This window comes from Stenella coeruleoalba (assembly GCF_951394435.1).
Source record: "Stenella coeruleoalba genome assembly, chromosome: 6".
Classification (NCBI taxonomy): Eukaryota; Metazoa; Chordata; class Mammalia; order Artiodactyla; family Delphinidae; genus Stenella; species Stenella coeruleoalba.
Window position 1 is genome coordinate 99,931,460 of NC_137151.1, and position 15,319 is coordinate 99,946,778.

A 15,319-nucleotide genomic window follows, 5' to 3' on the forward strand; every position below is an offset into this window, starting at 1 on the left:
CGTGGCCCTTGCGGATGTGGGGCGAGAGATGTGGAAGAGCCAGGGGCACTTCTGACAGCAGCACAGAAGGGACAGCTGAAGCTCTGGGAACGGAGGGAGCAGACCTTGGAGGAAAATGAACGGAAGCGGGGCTGAGTGTGAACAGGGGTTTTTACTTTTTTCACCTTACAAAGCCTAGAATTATCTGAAGTACACTTTGGTAGTCTGCAATTTTTCTCATGCTTGAAAAATTGTTTTGAAAATAATCAGGATGTTCACGTGTACGTGAGTTCCTAACATTTCCTCCTTTTGTGAAATGTTTGTGCCCTTATACCCTTCACCTGGCTTCCCCTAATGGTAACACCTTACACAACCATGGTGCATTGATCAAAACTAAGAAATGAACTATTATGTAAATTAGACCGTATTCAGATTTCACCAGTTGTTTCACTAATGTCCTTTTTCTGTTCAAGGATCCAATCCAGAACACGAGATTGCATTTATAGATTTAAAAATGTATATCAGTATTTGCAAGATGACTTGAGACCCAAACATCACGTGCAGAAAAGCAAGCCTAGGACGCAGTCTTTCAGTGGAGGTCACTAGGGTAGCAAAGTATGATAATCTACTATGGGGACAGAGGATGTCTAAGTGTGGTTGAATGGGAGGAATAACCTTTTTCAGAGGCAATTGCCTCATAATGAAATCCCTTAAGTAAAGTAAAATGAAGGCAATGTGGCAGCAGGGCTGAGAAACAGACGGACTGAACTAAACAAGCAGGCTGGAAAATCATTTCAAGATGAGCTCCTGCCTTTTCCATTGGTTTATACACATGTAGGCCAGCTGGAGAAAGAGTTAGAAGGAAGGTGACTGAAATGAACTCTAGCAGGGACAAATGCAGGGTAGCATATCGTTAATGTTTGCTACTTAAAGTTCTTCTCTAAAGTCCTAAAACTTGCACGACTGAGAGTACAGGATATAAGAATTAACTGCAAATTTACAAATGGAATCATACTGGTGTACACTTATTAGAGTACTACAGCTAGTCAGTTCGTTATCCAGTCAACAGACACTACTGCGTGCCTAAAATGAGCTAGGTGCTGTGCTAAGGGCTGGAGACGGATATGTTCAGTGAACACAACTGATGAGCAGCAAAGAGAATTTCCAATTTCTCCTCTCTAGGCTGGGTCCCCTTTGCCTCCAAACACTGTTCATTACTCTTCTCACAATAACCGGCCAACTTTGGACACAGTAATCTCTAATACTCCTTAAACATTATTTACACAGCTAAAGTGAGCTGTGTATGTAGTGTTTCTGTGTGCAAATATATTTCACATATTTATTTTCTCTTCCCCTCTGGAAGCGATTCTAAGCCCCTCCAGAAGCACCGTATCTGCTGTCTCCTCTCTGGCACTCTTCAGTGTCTAAGACTATAATTTACAAGAGGTCAGCCTAACGACACAAAGAACTGGAAAATGTAATATATGCAGAAAAGATAAAGGAACTGAGCTTGTTGTGTTTGGAGAAGATGTTGTGTCCAGGAGATTTACTGGTGGCCATAAAAAATACAGACTTTTAAGACAGATAATGCCAATCAGCTTTTCTTCTCTCTGAGGATGGAAATTATATCAAGAAAGCATTGAAGTCAAATATGAGAATAAATTTCCTGAGAGGGAAGACTGAGCAGCATTAAAATGTGTCTCTTACAGGGATGCTTTTTAATGTAAATAAAAGAAGAAAAAGATCTGTTGCAGTTATTTAGAGGTAGGGGCTTGCTCTTCTGCTTAGAGGAGGAAAGGATTTCAAAGGCGGGGCCAGATGACCCCGTCAGTTTTTCCTCTTTTTCATTGCTGGAGCCGTCAAGGCAGGCTGAATTGGCACGACATTCTTGGAATATCTTTTCTTTTTTAAATTACAAATTTTTTTTAAAGGTTTCAGTCCATTTACAGTTATTACAAAATACTGGTTATATTCCCCGTGTTGTACAACACATCCTTGTAGCCTATCTTACACCTACTAGCTTATACCTCCTACACCCACGCCCACCCTATATTGTGTCCGCCCTCCACCGCTGGTAACTACTAGTTTGTTCTCTGTATCAGGGAGTCTCCTTCTTTTTTGTTATATTCACTAGTTTGTTGTATTTTTTAGATTCCACATATAAGTGATATCATACAGTGTTTGTCTTTCTCTGAATATCTTCTTTAGGCTGATGTCCACAGGGGAAGTGCAGGGCAAATAATGATATAAAAGCCAAGCCCCGAAAAGCACAGGCAACATCCCATCTGGGTGATCCCCAGGGTTTCCCCCACTGTGGCTTTGGTGTACAAGGAACTGGCCTTGTACCTGGCCCGTCTGACAGGAGCTCTTTAGGAAATGGATGGAACAAGCAGGGCCTCCCAGGGCTCAGTTGTGGAAGGGATTGTGGAGAACCCGGAGGCCTGCGGTGTGCTTGGGTAGCATTAAGCTGCCTCTGGCAGCTCTGACTAGGAGAGGATAGGGCTCTGCAGGGGACCAGAGATGAACCTGCAGCCGCTTCGGGCACTGCTAGGGGACCCACTCACGTCTGGGAGGCAAGGTTTGGCACCCCCTTGAGAGCCATGGCAGAACTCATTTGATAATTTTACTATTAATGTATTCAATAAAGGATGGATGATTGTTTGCATGTTTTGGTCAGAAAACACAACTTGTGATCACCATATGGCCCAGGAATTTAATGCAGATGAAGCCCCGTCTTATGACCTCTGTGACTTGTCACTACAGCTAAGAACCTAAAATCAGAAGCTAAAATCAGCGCACACTTTCACTGCAATGAGCGGATGCTGGGTATGTATGTGGCAGAAAATTTGGAGAAGACACAGTTTTTTTTCCAATACATACAGACAAGTGAGATAAACAGACAAGTAAACAGACAGCTCCAGCTCCAGCGTGGAGTGCAGGGCTGAGTGGAGCCTGCAGGACACCTGTTCAAGAAAGGTCTCAGAGAACCGACAGGTCAGAATCCATCTGGAGGAGTGGAAGAATGGATATTGCAGGTAGAGGGTACAGCATGGCTAAGAGCAGAGAGGCCAGGACGAACATAATTCTTTCAGGGAACAGGCTCTGTATGCGTATATATGTGTATATGTGTTCATGCTGGGGGCTGGGGGGACTGCAGGGTGTGAGCTCAGGAAGTTAGGGTGTAGCCAGACATGTGAGGGCTTAGATGCCTAGAGAAGAGCCTACCCACAAAGAGATGAGTGCCTCAAGCAAGAGAAGGGGACACCATTAGATTTGCACCTTTAAAAGATCATTGACAGCAGAAGGGGGAAAAGACTGAAGAGATGGATAATTCTGGAGATAAACTAGGTGAGAAATGTTGGGGGCCTGAACAGAATTTAAATGGTTGCCCTAGGGTTGGAGAGAAATGGCCTACCACAGACAGCTTTCTCCAATGATCCACAGGTCATGAAGACTAATGGGAAACGGAGGCTGGGAAGGAGCCTGGCACTGCTCGTGGTTTTCCAGCTGGGCCAGTAGGTAAATGGAAGTTCCATCTACTAACACAGGGAATAATGAGGAGGAGTCACCTTTGGGGAGAAAGGGTAGCTCAGCTGTCGGGGCAGAGGTGTGGAATGTCCAAGTGGAGTCATCTGTGAGTCCAGGGAGGAGAGCTGTGTGCCTACAGGTGAAGACATGAAAATGAGGAAGAGCCCGAGACAGTACACATGAGTGCAACGGAAAAGACTGGACACTGGCAAAACAATACTATTAAAGGAACGGCCACAGGAAGAAAGCTGGGAAGAAGCAGTTTGACAGGAGAAAAAGCGGAAGAGCCAGCATCCAGGAAGCCAAGGAAGGAGACAATTTCAAGGACAAAGAGGGTCAACGGCATCAGAGGCAGAGGAGAGGTCACATAATCCGGGGAAGACTCTCATGAGGCCTGAAAGGTGCCTGCTGGTTTTGGCAAAGGGGAATTCACCAGTGACCTTAGGACAGTATCCAGGAGGAAGAGGGACACCAGACTGCAGAGGGGTGAAGGACTGTGGAATATTCTTTTAAGAAACTAACTTTAAAAGAGGGAAACTAGGCCATAGCTACAGAAGGATGCAGGACTAAGAAAGGATTCTTTTCTTAGAGATGGGAGCCACTTGGGCGTATCTATATGCTAAAATGAAGAAGCTAGTATAGAAGCCAAAGCTGCAGATAGAAAAGTAAGGAAAATGACAGAGCCTGAGCTAGTAAAGGCCTAGAGGAAATGGGATGTGGACCCAGCTAGGAGCTCTTCCAAATACACATTTGTGTGTGTGTGAGGGTGCACGTACCTATACACACACTCTGCATTTTGAAATGCTTCAAGTTTCTACTAAAATGTTATGTAAAAGGTAACTAACTACTAATTTCTCCAATGTTCCGTCCAAACTTCAACATGTTAGGAACGGAAAGCTACAGATTACAGCTAGTTGTCTGACTTGGCAATCCTTTGGTAAACGGCCTCTTTGCTGCGGGATGGTGCTGCCTTTTGTTTCTGGTGAGGCGGCTGTGTTTAGGGTTCTCTGTGCGGTAAGTGACCTCACTGTACTGTAGGCCTATTCATCATCAGGTCTGACAGCATTTCACCAAGAGGCCAACCACAAGGACAGCCCTGCTCATGCCAGTGCAACTTCTTCTGGTTGGCCCTGATGTCAAAGCCAGAGGACAAACGTGATAAGGAGAGTCAACCCCACACTTCACTCACCCATCAAGGGAAACTGCATCACTGGCAGGTGGCACTGTCAAGTTCTCTGATACCAAAGAACAATGAAGAAACCTGCTAAAGGATCATGGAAACCAGCTAGCACAACTGTTTCTAGTGCCAACATTTTCTGTTTTATCACCTTTAGGATTTCCTGACATACTGAGAGGGTAACTTGGGCTTCATTTATAGATTGTTCCAATGAGAAAAGTAAGAAAAGATGAAAATCAAAAGGGAAGAAGGTCACATATGATTCATTTCCCTTATATTACACAGCTGGTACTTGGGGTTAAAAATGCAGAAATAATGGCCTAAGAAATCAAAGGCAGTAGTCTATATAAAACACGTAGGGGGTCCTCTTCTATTTTGGACCAGGACACTGAGTCAAATACATCAAGACTCATTTAACCTGACTAATTTCTGGGAACTTCAACTCAGTTCCCACCAAGCCCTGATGCTCATGAGAGAAAAGGGACTAAGTCAGGCACACCCTTTGCAGGATTTTGATAGATTCAGTAATATCGCCATTTCCCTGAAGCTCAGTTATTTGAGCTGCATAACTGGCATTAAAAAACCCAATGATTAAAATGAAAAAAGTCTGAATGAAAATATCTCAGCACATGTAATAGACAGGCTTTAAAGGAAAGATCTCCCTCCCTTCCTGTGTGTCGTGTGTCTCTGTCTCTCTCTCTTACACACACACACACACGCACACGCACACACACACACACACACACACACACACACACAATAAAAAGGATAACACCAGGGCTTCCCTGGTGACGCAGTGGTTGAGAGTCCACCTGCCGATGCAGGGGACACGGGTTCGTGCCCCGGTCCGGGAAGATCCCACATGCCGCAGAGCGGCTGGGCCCATGAGCCATGGCCGCTGAGCCTGCGCGTCCGGAGCCTGTGCTCCGCAACAGGAGAGGCCACAACAGTGAGAGGCCCGCGTACCGCAAAAAAAAAAAAAAAAAAAAAGATAACACCAAAGGAAAACCTCCAATTTTGATTCTAAATCATAAGAGTCTAAAGGAAGAATACAGGTAGAAGTGCATAAGGAATAATTTAGAAAGGAAAACCATTTATTTATGAAATATTACCGTGTTCTCCAAGAATATGTGCTCCAGGTTAGGTAATCTGTACAGAATTGAGAGGGCTGCAGTATCTTTCCTTTGGAGGGCACACGCACCCACACTGAAATCAGCAAAAAGCACTGTGAAGCATCCCTAGGGAGATGCAATTTGGTGTTCTTGATATGAGCTGCAAACACTTCCTGAAATAGTTACATTAGACTGGATGTGGACAGGACTCGTATGTCCAACCATGCTCCCAGCTAATGGAAAAACAATTTTAAATCAAAGGCAGATATTGCGATAGCAACCCATGTGGAAGAAACAAGCTTCAATCATTTCAGTAGATACCTCATTTTGCTAATCTCATTGGGTGAAAAAGTGGCAAGATTGCATCAGATATTATATCTTGGAAGATAGGTATGGGAAATAAGGGTCTCTTACCAGCTCTTTCAGAAATTGTGCTTAAGTTTCTTAGCAACAATCTAAAGCCCGGAGTAGAAATACTTGGGAAGTAATTTGGGTTGTGATTATTCTGGGGTCTGATTATAGAAGTGACAGATTATATCACATTATAGATCTTAGCTCAAATTCTTACAGTATTCAACGGTTCCAAGAATATAACACTTTTCCTGCCATGAGTTTTATTTTTTTGCTGTCTCTTAGAAAATGATTTTAGATAATTTATAGATTTCATTTAATCTTAGAATAAAACACTTTTTAACTTTCTGAAGGATTTCTTGGTAAATAAAAAGCTACATGTATGTTACAGTAAAATTAATATATAACTTGCCAGAGCTCCTTTTTCAAAGTTTATCAATCTGTTTAGCTTTGAATGACACTTTTGCAGATAGTCTATAACTCCTTTTTAGAGTGTTGCTATCAGCATATATATTTATAAAATTTGCTGAATGAGATCTCTGGAGAAAATGAAGGAAGGGGGAGGGGCTATCAGGAGATCAGGAGGTTAGACGACTTGAAAACCTTAGTACTAGAAGTCATCTGAGGGAAAAGGAATTCTTGAAGGAGACTGAGAACGGTTGCTTTCAAAATCTATCAAAATAACATCCTGTGTTTTAGTAGTTTGAGCCCTGATAGATTCATGCAGCTAATCTGTTGACAATAAAGCCCCAATGACACTTTTAATTAGCTAACTTGAAAACTAGCTACAAAGTCTGGCTAATATTAAGTCTTACAGAGAACATAAAGAGCTGTGTTCATTTACTGAGCTTAAAGAAGTGTTATCTATTTGCTTGAAGTGCTAATAACCACTGGTCTTTAATGAGACTAATTTAGTGATAATATTATGGCTAAAATGTGCTTATTCTCCTAAAAGCCAATATTAACCAGACTTTGGCTAATAATCAATGGCACATTTGGATCTTAGATTTTGGTTATAAGACATTGCTCATTTGCAGTTCAGAGACACAGCAAATCAAGTCTGCGTAGATTGTGTTTTAAGAACGAGGCTGCCCGAGGAGATAGGCTCTCAATGAGCTAGCCTCCTACATTAAGTGTATTCGAGTCACAAGAGCATGAAATCCTTTCTCTGTAACAGATAAGCCCTCTACCTAATATGTCTGACTTATTGGGAGGTAGGGAGAAGAGGAGGTGTTGCTATGATCTCCCCCAGCTCATGCGATCTTTTGTTGGGTACACTGAATAATATCCTCACCTACTTCTTCCCAGATCGAGGGTGTATCAGTATGCTCATGCATCAAAACACCATTTTCACGCAGTGATTCATGACGCTTTAGACAAATATTTACCGGCATAAAAAGATGTTCACAATATACTAAGTGAAGTGATTGGGTTAAAAGTAGTAGGTACAGTATAAAACCATTTTTTAGGGAAAAAAATAATCTGCAGAGGAAGCAGTATGAAAGGATATGCACCAAAGTGGTAAGATAATGGATGACTTTCTTATTTTTGTTTTCTATGATGAACAGTATTTTTTGTAATATGAAAAACTGTTTGACCCAATTAAGTGGGCGGAATGTTGGTAACAGTACTTTATTTATTTAATTAATTTGTTCACCAAATATTTATTTGCCCCCACTCTATGTCAGGTATGGTTCTAGGCCCTGGGGATAGAGCAGTGAGCAACACAGATAAAAAGGCATGACCGGGCTTCCCTGGTGGCGCAGTGGTTGAGAGTCCGCCTGCCGATGCAGGAGACGTGGGTTCGTGCCCCGGTCCGGCAAGATCCCACATGCCGCAGAGCGGCTGGGCCCGTGAGCCATGGCCGCTGGGCCTGCGCGTCCGGAGACTGTGCTCCGCAACGGGAGAGGCCACAACAGTGAGAGGCCCGCATACCGCAAAAAAAAAAAAAAAAAAAAAAAAAAGGCATGACCTTCTGTCGCTTACATTCTAGTGGAGAGAGCAGGGCCTCTGCACACGGCTGCACAGGCTGAGCAAAGCGTGACCGCCATAGCCATACGTGATGGAACCAGAGAGGGAGACAGACAAAAATCAAACACCACTTTATGTGGTGATAAGCAGAGAATGAAGAGAGAAAGTGTGGGGCGGCGGGACGGGCAGTGTGTGCAAAAATTTTAAATAGAGTGGTCAAGGATGCTTCAGGAACGTGACAGCTGCATACAGATCTGAAGGAGGTAAGGAAGCCAGCTACACCACTATCTGGGGAAGAGGAAAATGAGCATAGAAACTCACATGGGAGCCTGCTTGGCATATGCTCAAGGAGCAAAACAAGGCTGGTATGACTGGAACAGAGTAAAGGAGGGGGAACGTACTGGGGGATGAGGGCAGAGAGGTGATGGGGAACCAGGCTTATATGTCCTTGGCTTTTACTTGGATTGAGAGGTGACGCTATTAGATAGTTTGAATCAGAGGTGATATCATCTAATGTACACATTAACTGTAGCTGTAGCCGGAAGAACAGACTGAAGGGGGTGATCAGTTACTGCAAAAATCCAGGGGAACAATGACAGTGGCTTGGACTCAGGTGGTAGCAGTGGAAGTGATGATTCTGTGGTGATTTTGAGTGGACATGTTTTGAAGGTGACGCCGATAGGACTTGCTGATAGGTTGGGTGTGGAATGTGGGAGAAAGGTGTTTGGCATGAAGAGCCGTATGGGTAAAGGTGCTGGTAGGGGGATGGGGGGCCTGTAGCAGGAGCAGTTTGCTACAGGAGTGGAGGAGGGGCTACTAGCTCAGCTTGGGACATATTAATTTTTTTGTGTGTGTGGTACGCGGGCCTCTCACTGTTGTGGCCTCTCCCCTTGCGGAGCATAGGCTCCGGACGCGCAGGCTCAGCGGCCATGGCTCACAGGCCCAGCCGCTCCACGGCATGTGGGATCCTCCCGGACCGGGGAACGAACCCGTGTCCCCTGCATCGGCAGGCGGACTCTCAACCACTGCACCACCAGGGAAACCCTGGGACATATTAAGTTTGAGACGCTAGTGGACATCCAAAGGAGGTTTCACCCTTTGGACTTAGCCTCCTGTCCAGTGAATTCACTAGCCAGACAGACAGCTTTCCCTGGGGGTAACAAGTGAAGGAGTGGGCAGGGAATCTTGGTGAATCAGGTGACATTTCTGGGGACTGTTCCTAAGTGCTAAGCAAGCTGCTAAATTTTGCTTGAAGGAAGAGGAGGCAAGGAGAGTCTGACAGGATACGCGCGCGCGCGCGCACACACACACACACACACACACACACACACTCATCTTTTTCTGGCACTCACCAGGATAAATAATGGTAATAAAAATGGCTGTTTTTATGATAGAAATTTCTCACCGTTCAGTAAAGCTGATATTGCAGTGAGAACTAATTCTGGATATAATTATAATTTCAAATAAAATGTGAGACCAAAGACAGGAAAAGGTGACTTAGAAGGTAGAAGAATTACGTTTGGTATTGTCTAGAGCTTCCCAATTCAAGCTGGTCAGAATGGTCCAAGCCAAGAACTAAACTTAACAAACAAGTAGGACTACCTGTTCCCCCAGAACCATCACAATTGTGCTCTAAGTAACTGGAAGGATAGGCGTGAATATTGCTTACCGGCCTCGACTAGTGTTGGAGAGAAACTAGTTTTAAATACGTATCACAATAGGAACTTTGGATTCACCAGGCACCCAATCCCCAAATCATTTGTTAATGATAGAGAATGGGAAACACTCAGGCATCCACTAATTAATTTCTCTGATGTCTTTCTTTGGACTAGATGATTTCACTTCAGCACTCAGAACAGAACATTTAACTTAAATCGGGATTTCTGAAAAGTTAGTCCCAACAGCTGGTGTTGGTCTGGTGATGTTTTTAGCAATCCAAGGCAAAATGAGAAAAGAAAAAGCATAGTAGAATGAATTTTAAATCTATTTGACTTTAAAAAGTTGTTTCATTGCTGTCTGCCTGTTTTTGTTTTTTTTTTAGCATTACTACGTTCTTTTATGAAATGATGGTGAAAAATAGGTGGATATTTGTTTTAGCAAAAGACATGGATAAGACAACCCTACAGATACCTCTACATTTACAGGTCTATGGAATGAAAAGGTTTGGTAAACACAGACCTAGAGAAAACTGCACTTATTAGCGCTAAGCCAATTGTCATGCCTTGTTCTCCAAGGCTGGCGCTGGCAGTGAGCACAGGAGTGCCTGTGTCAGCAATTGCACCTTCCCACTCAAGGCACATTACTGTCTGCCACCTCCCCGCCCTCCTTCACACTCTCCTAGATGACCTCAATCAAGGCTTCAGGAGATATAAAAGCAGTTCCTTCCTCTGAAGAATCTAGAAATTCCTGGACGTCATGGCCACCAGCAAATACACTGGGGAAAGCAGCAGCAATTTGAGCATCAGAAAACCTGGTTCCACGTGTGGACTCTGCTCCTTACCAGCTTTGTCACCTCAGGCAAGTCACGCAGCATCTCAGAGTCACAGTGCTTTCCCTTCTTTGTAAATACCATCTGTCTAACCCATCTGAAGGGCTGTTATAAGAGCAAATAATATATCAATATTTACAGGAAAGTACTTTTTAATTGATTAAATCATAATGATCTCACATGGGCCCAGGTACCATCATAAATAAATGAAATGGGCTGAGGATAAGACAAGCAGGGCAGCAACATATTATGTACCCAATGCCAGTGGGTTTGGGGAGAAGATAGGAGGGGTAGAGACTATGGGAAAGTGCAGAGTCCAGTATGTAAAGCTGATTGCTGCATCCAGGAATGAGGGAAGCTTTTGTGTAATCAGAGCTTCTGATTTCTTAAGAGAAACCAGAGAGTTTTACTTTGTGTGAGCATAAAAACTCCTAATTATTTAAATGTTAGCTAGTATTTTGCAACTTTAAAACCTGGTGGGCGCCATCCCTGAAAGGCCAAACAAAACATGTCTGAGGGCCAAATCTGGCCCCGAGGTGCCCTTTTGTGACTACGATTTACACACGTATCCCACTATTCCTGTGTTCCCAGCTTTTCTTAGGGTCCCTCCTGAAGACGTCCTTAATGGCAGCTGCTCCGGATGTGTCCTGACAGTGCCAAGATCTTCCACAGAGTACTTCATGCACCTTTACATGTGGACACTGTAAATAATTTCTCTCTTGAAAAGTTAAATAGGCCTTGAATCAATCCAGCAGGGTCGCTCGCCATCTGGGAGTCCTCAGAAACGGTCAATGGTCGGCACTATAAACATTTTAGATTTCATGGAAGATGCTGACTTTTTCTAAACTAATCACCCCTGCCAGTCAAGATTTGCGGTATGGGTTCAAGAACGAGGCGTTCATTTAACAACAATAACAAAAACAGTGAGGATACAAACCGGACGGTCATCGTAATGATTGGCCTAAAAGCCAACTGGGACTTCCCTAATAAGGCGACGACTGAAGTGGTCTCCCTGGCGGTTGAGCGCCACTATGATTAATCAGTCTGTTTCCAGTTTCCTCATGACAGCAGTATTAACAGTTTGCTTTATTCTGTTTATATGGCGCTGACAGGTCTTCAGCATGTTGGGCCTACTTGCTGGAGATTAATGACAACTTTTATATGGAGGTAAAAACCAGGCAGGGAGAGAATGCCTTTTACGACTAGATAAGAACTGGATTCTCTTGCTCTAGTTTTGTTCCCCTGTTGCTCATCAACTCCTCCCTCTTTTAACTTCTATCGAGGATACGTATGGTTAGTTGTGCCCAGCAGGTGCTTCTCACTGTTTAAACCACCCCACTCTAGATCTGGTGCCCGCAGGTGAGACAAAGGGAACCTTAAGTAGTGTTTTTGAACATGCTTATCATCGCTAAAAGTACTGTTGGCTAATTTTGTTTTTAAAAAGTCAGATTCCATATAAAAGTGAAAGATGATTGATAGGCAAGATATGGCTTTTGGTGACAGGAATTTTAGCATGTGAGGTGGGCAATGGTTCCCCTTTGTAGCTATGGTTATTTTTATAGACACTGAAGAAGGTGGAATTAGTAAGCATGGCCCAGCTGTAAGAAGTATGAACATCCCAGAAAAATCTCTTAGACATATTTCACTAAATACTCATATTTCAAAATAAATCAAAATGATTTCTAGCCTCCCTCTAACTCGCCACCTCCCCCCAAAGTTAGGAGTACTGCTTGCTACTGGTATACTTTTCTCTGTGCCAGGTTGGAGAGCATGGTAACCTAAACCCAAACATTATGTTAACAGTATATAAATATAGAGAAACTAAAATAACATTAAAAAAAAAATCAGTCACCTCCTCCAGGGCGCTGTAGGAATCACTGTCTCATCCTTTGCTCTTAGGGAGCCTCCTGCTCCTCCAATTTTTTTTTTTTTTTTTTTTTGCGATACACGGCCCTCTCACTGATGTGGCCTCTCCCGCTGCGGAGCACAGGCTCTGGACGCGCAGGCTCAGCGGCCATGGCTCACGGGCCCAGCCCGCTCCGCGGCATGTGGGATCTTCCCGGACTGGGGCACGAACCCGTGTCCCCTGCATCGGCAGGTGGACTCTCAACCACTGCGCCACCAGGGAAGCCCCCTCCACCTATTTTTATGCAACAAACGCTCAGATAAGTGCATCCCGTGTACCCAGGAACTGCAGGCCCTGGGCCCGGCTGGCCCTCCAACCCACTTCCTCTTGCTCACCCCTCTCCTGATACAGTGAGTAGCAGAAGGAGCCTGAGTCCGGTAGACAGAGCCTCAGGGGTAGCTTTTAAGGAGAATCTTTTAACAAAGATTTTAAAAGCTAGAGACAAGAACAGTCTAGGATAAGAAAGCAGTATTAGGACTTCCCGGGTGGTGCAGTGGTTAAGAATCCGCCTGCCAATGCAGGGGACACGGGTTGGAGCCCTGGTCCGGGAAGATCCCACAGGCTGTGGAGCAACTAAGCCCGTGAGCCACAACTACTGAGCCTGCGCTCTAGAGCCCGTGTGCCACATCTACTGAGCCCACATGCTGCAACTGCTGAAGCCCGTGCACCTAGACCCCGTGCTCCACAGCAAGAGAAGCCACCACAATGAGAAGCCCGTGCGCTGCAACTAGAGAAAGCCCGTGTGCGGCAACAAAGACCCAACACAGCCAAAAATAAAATAAAATAAATAAATTTTTAAAAAGCAGTATTAATAATAATGGTTATCTATAGAGTGTTTACTATGTACAAGCACTACTGTAAGCCCTTCACTTGCAAAAACCCATTTAATTCCCACAACAGAATGCACTGAGGGAAGAGTTAAATAATTATTTGTGTTTGAAGTGCAGTGTTTGAGAGAGTAGAACAATATACTGGATTAGATTGGGGCAGATCTTTAATTCCATACTTGTGCTTTAAAATTTGTCTGATGCGAAGGTTCAACTGGAGAGGAAAGAAACCCAAGTGAGACAGAAAGTCAGAAGGATACTGTAATAGTCCTGAGACTGAACCAGGGGAGTGCACTGGAAGTGAACAGGAGAGGAAAGATTTGAGACTTATCCCAGAAACAGAAATGCTTTTTTGGCTGATTTGGTTTGCTCTTTGGTTGATTTGTTCATTCAACAATTTCTGAAAGCTTCAGATAGGTCAAACACTGTGTTAAGTGACACGGGGAAGTAAGAAAAAGAAGAATTTGAAGATGACTCCTTCCTCAAAACTGGGCTACTAGCCACTGCTCAGTGGTCTAAAGTGACACTGTAACAGACATCCATCTATCACGCATCCCTCCTTCCATCCATCCATTCAGTAGTTACTGAATACCCACCTTGTGGCAGGCACTATACTACATAACGGTCATGAGCAAGTCCAGGAAAGAGAAATGAAGGAAAAGGAAAAAAAGACTACTATTTTCATTCTCACAGCCCTAGGAATGCTTTTTTTTCTAGAACTTCCATTCCCTTCCCGGTGGTCTGGCCATAAGGCACAGTACATGGTGGTAAACCACCAAACTGCTGGAACAGCATAGGTATTCTTAGTCATCCATATGAAGACAGGATCTGCTATTTAACTTCTAAATGTGTGCCCAGATCGGACATATTTAACCAAAGCAAAACATTATATCATAAAGGTATCTAACATGATTCCCATGTGTAGATTTTATTTATTTATTTTTGCTGTACGCGGGCCTCTCACTGTTGTGGCCTCTCCCGCTGTGGAGCACAGGCTCCGGACGCGCAGGCTCAGCGGCCGTGGCTCACGGGCCCAGCCGCTCCGCGGCATGTGGGATCTTCCCGGACCGGGGGGACGAACCCACGTCCCCTGCATCGGCAGGCGGACTCTCAACCACTGCGCCACCAGGGAAGCCCCCATGTGTAGATTTTAATATCATTTAAAAATATAGGCACAGGAAAAACCAGCTCCGAGCAAAGCCAAAAGGTACTTAAAGTAATAGAACATACTTTCAATGTTAAAAATCTTGTATCTAGTTTAGTTGGTGAATTAGTTTGAGACACATAATTTTATTGCCTTTCAGGCAAAGCCCTGATCTTTAAAATTAAGATTTGCCTAGACTTTACAAGAGTAAATCCTGACCACTTTCTAGCACTTTCTGAAAAACAACTAGGTAACAGAATGACTACCACTGAGAAGTATTTTGCTTTATGGCAGCTGCCTTTTCGTTATTATTTTATGAGAGCTTGTCTAGATATTATGTATCCCTTACCATCTACATTTAGTTCTTTTCAAAACATCTCTTCAGATGCCTGGGGTTTTGTCAGTTTCTTTGGATCTTAATTGGATTTCAAATAGCAAACGATATCACTTTGCAAAGGTTCTTATTCACATAGGCTTGCCTCCAAAAATCATGACTAATGTATGCCTTTAAATTTCTACTAAAAAAAAAAAAATTAAAAGGTATGTTTAGGGACTTATGAACACCATCAACAATTCTTTCAAGTATAAGCTAGTTCACATATGCCAAGGGTGAGAATTCAAATGCCAATAAAACCTAACTGTAAAAGAAGGAATCTGATGAGAGCAGGCACATTTTAACTTCACTTTTATGTTGAGGATCTGAGCCTGGCATGGACTTGCGTGTTCCATAAACTTTGAGATAACCAAGCTATGGATAAGCAGCCTATGTCAATGGTAACATGAAAAGGCAGAATCCTGGGCCTTTTCATGTTTGTGCCTGTTGTTGTTTTTTAATG

The 15,319-nt window shown here is 43.7% G+C and overlaps 1 protein-coding gene across 4 annotated transcripts in view; it reads right to left on the reverse strand.

Annotated features, from left to right (window-relative positions):
• The window catches only part of PLEKHM3 (pleckstrin homology domain containing M3), a 189,006-nt gene that overhangs the window by 90,494 nt on the left and 83,193 nt on the right, over positions 1-15,319 (reverse strand). The gene's annotated exons all lie outside the window — the stretch shown is intronic.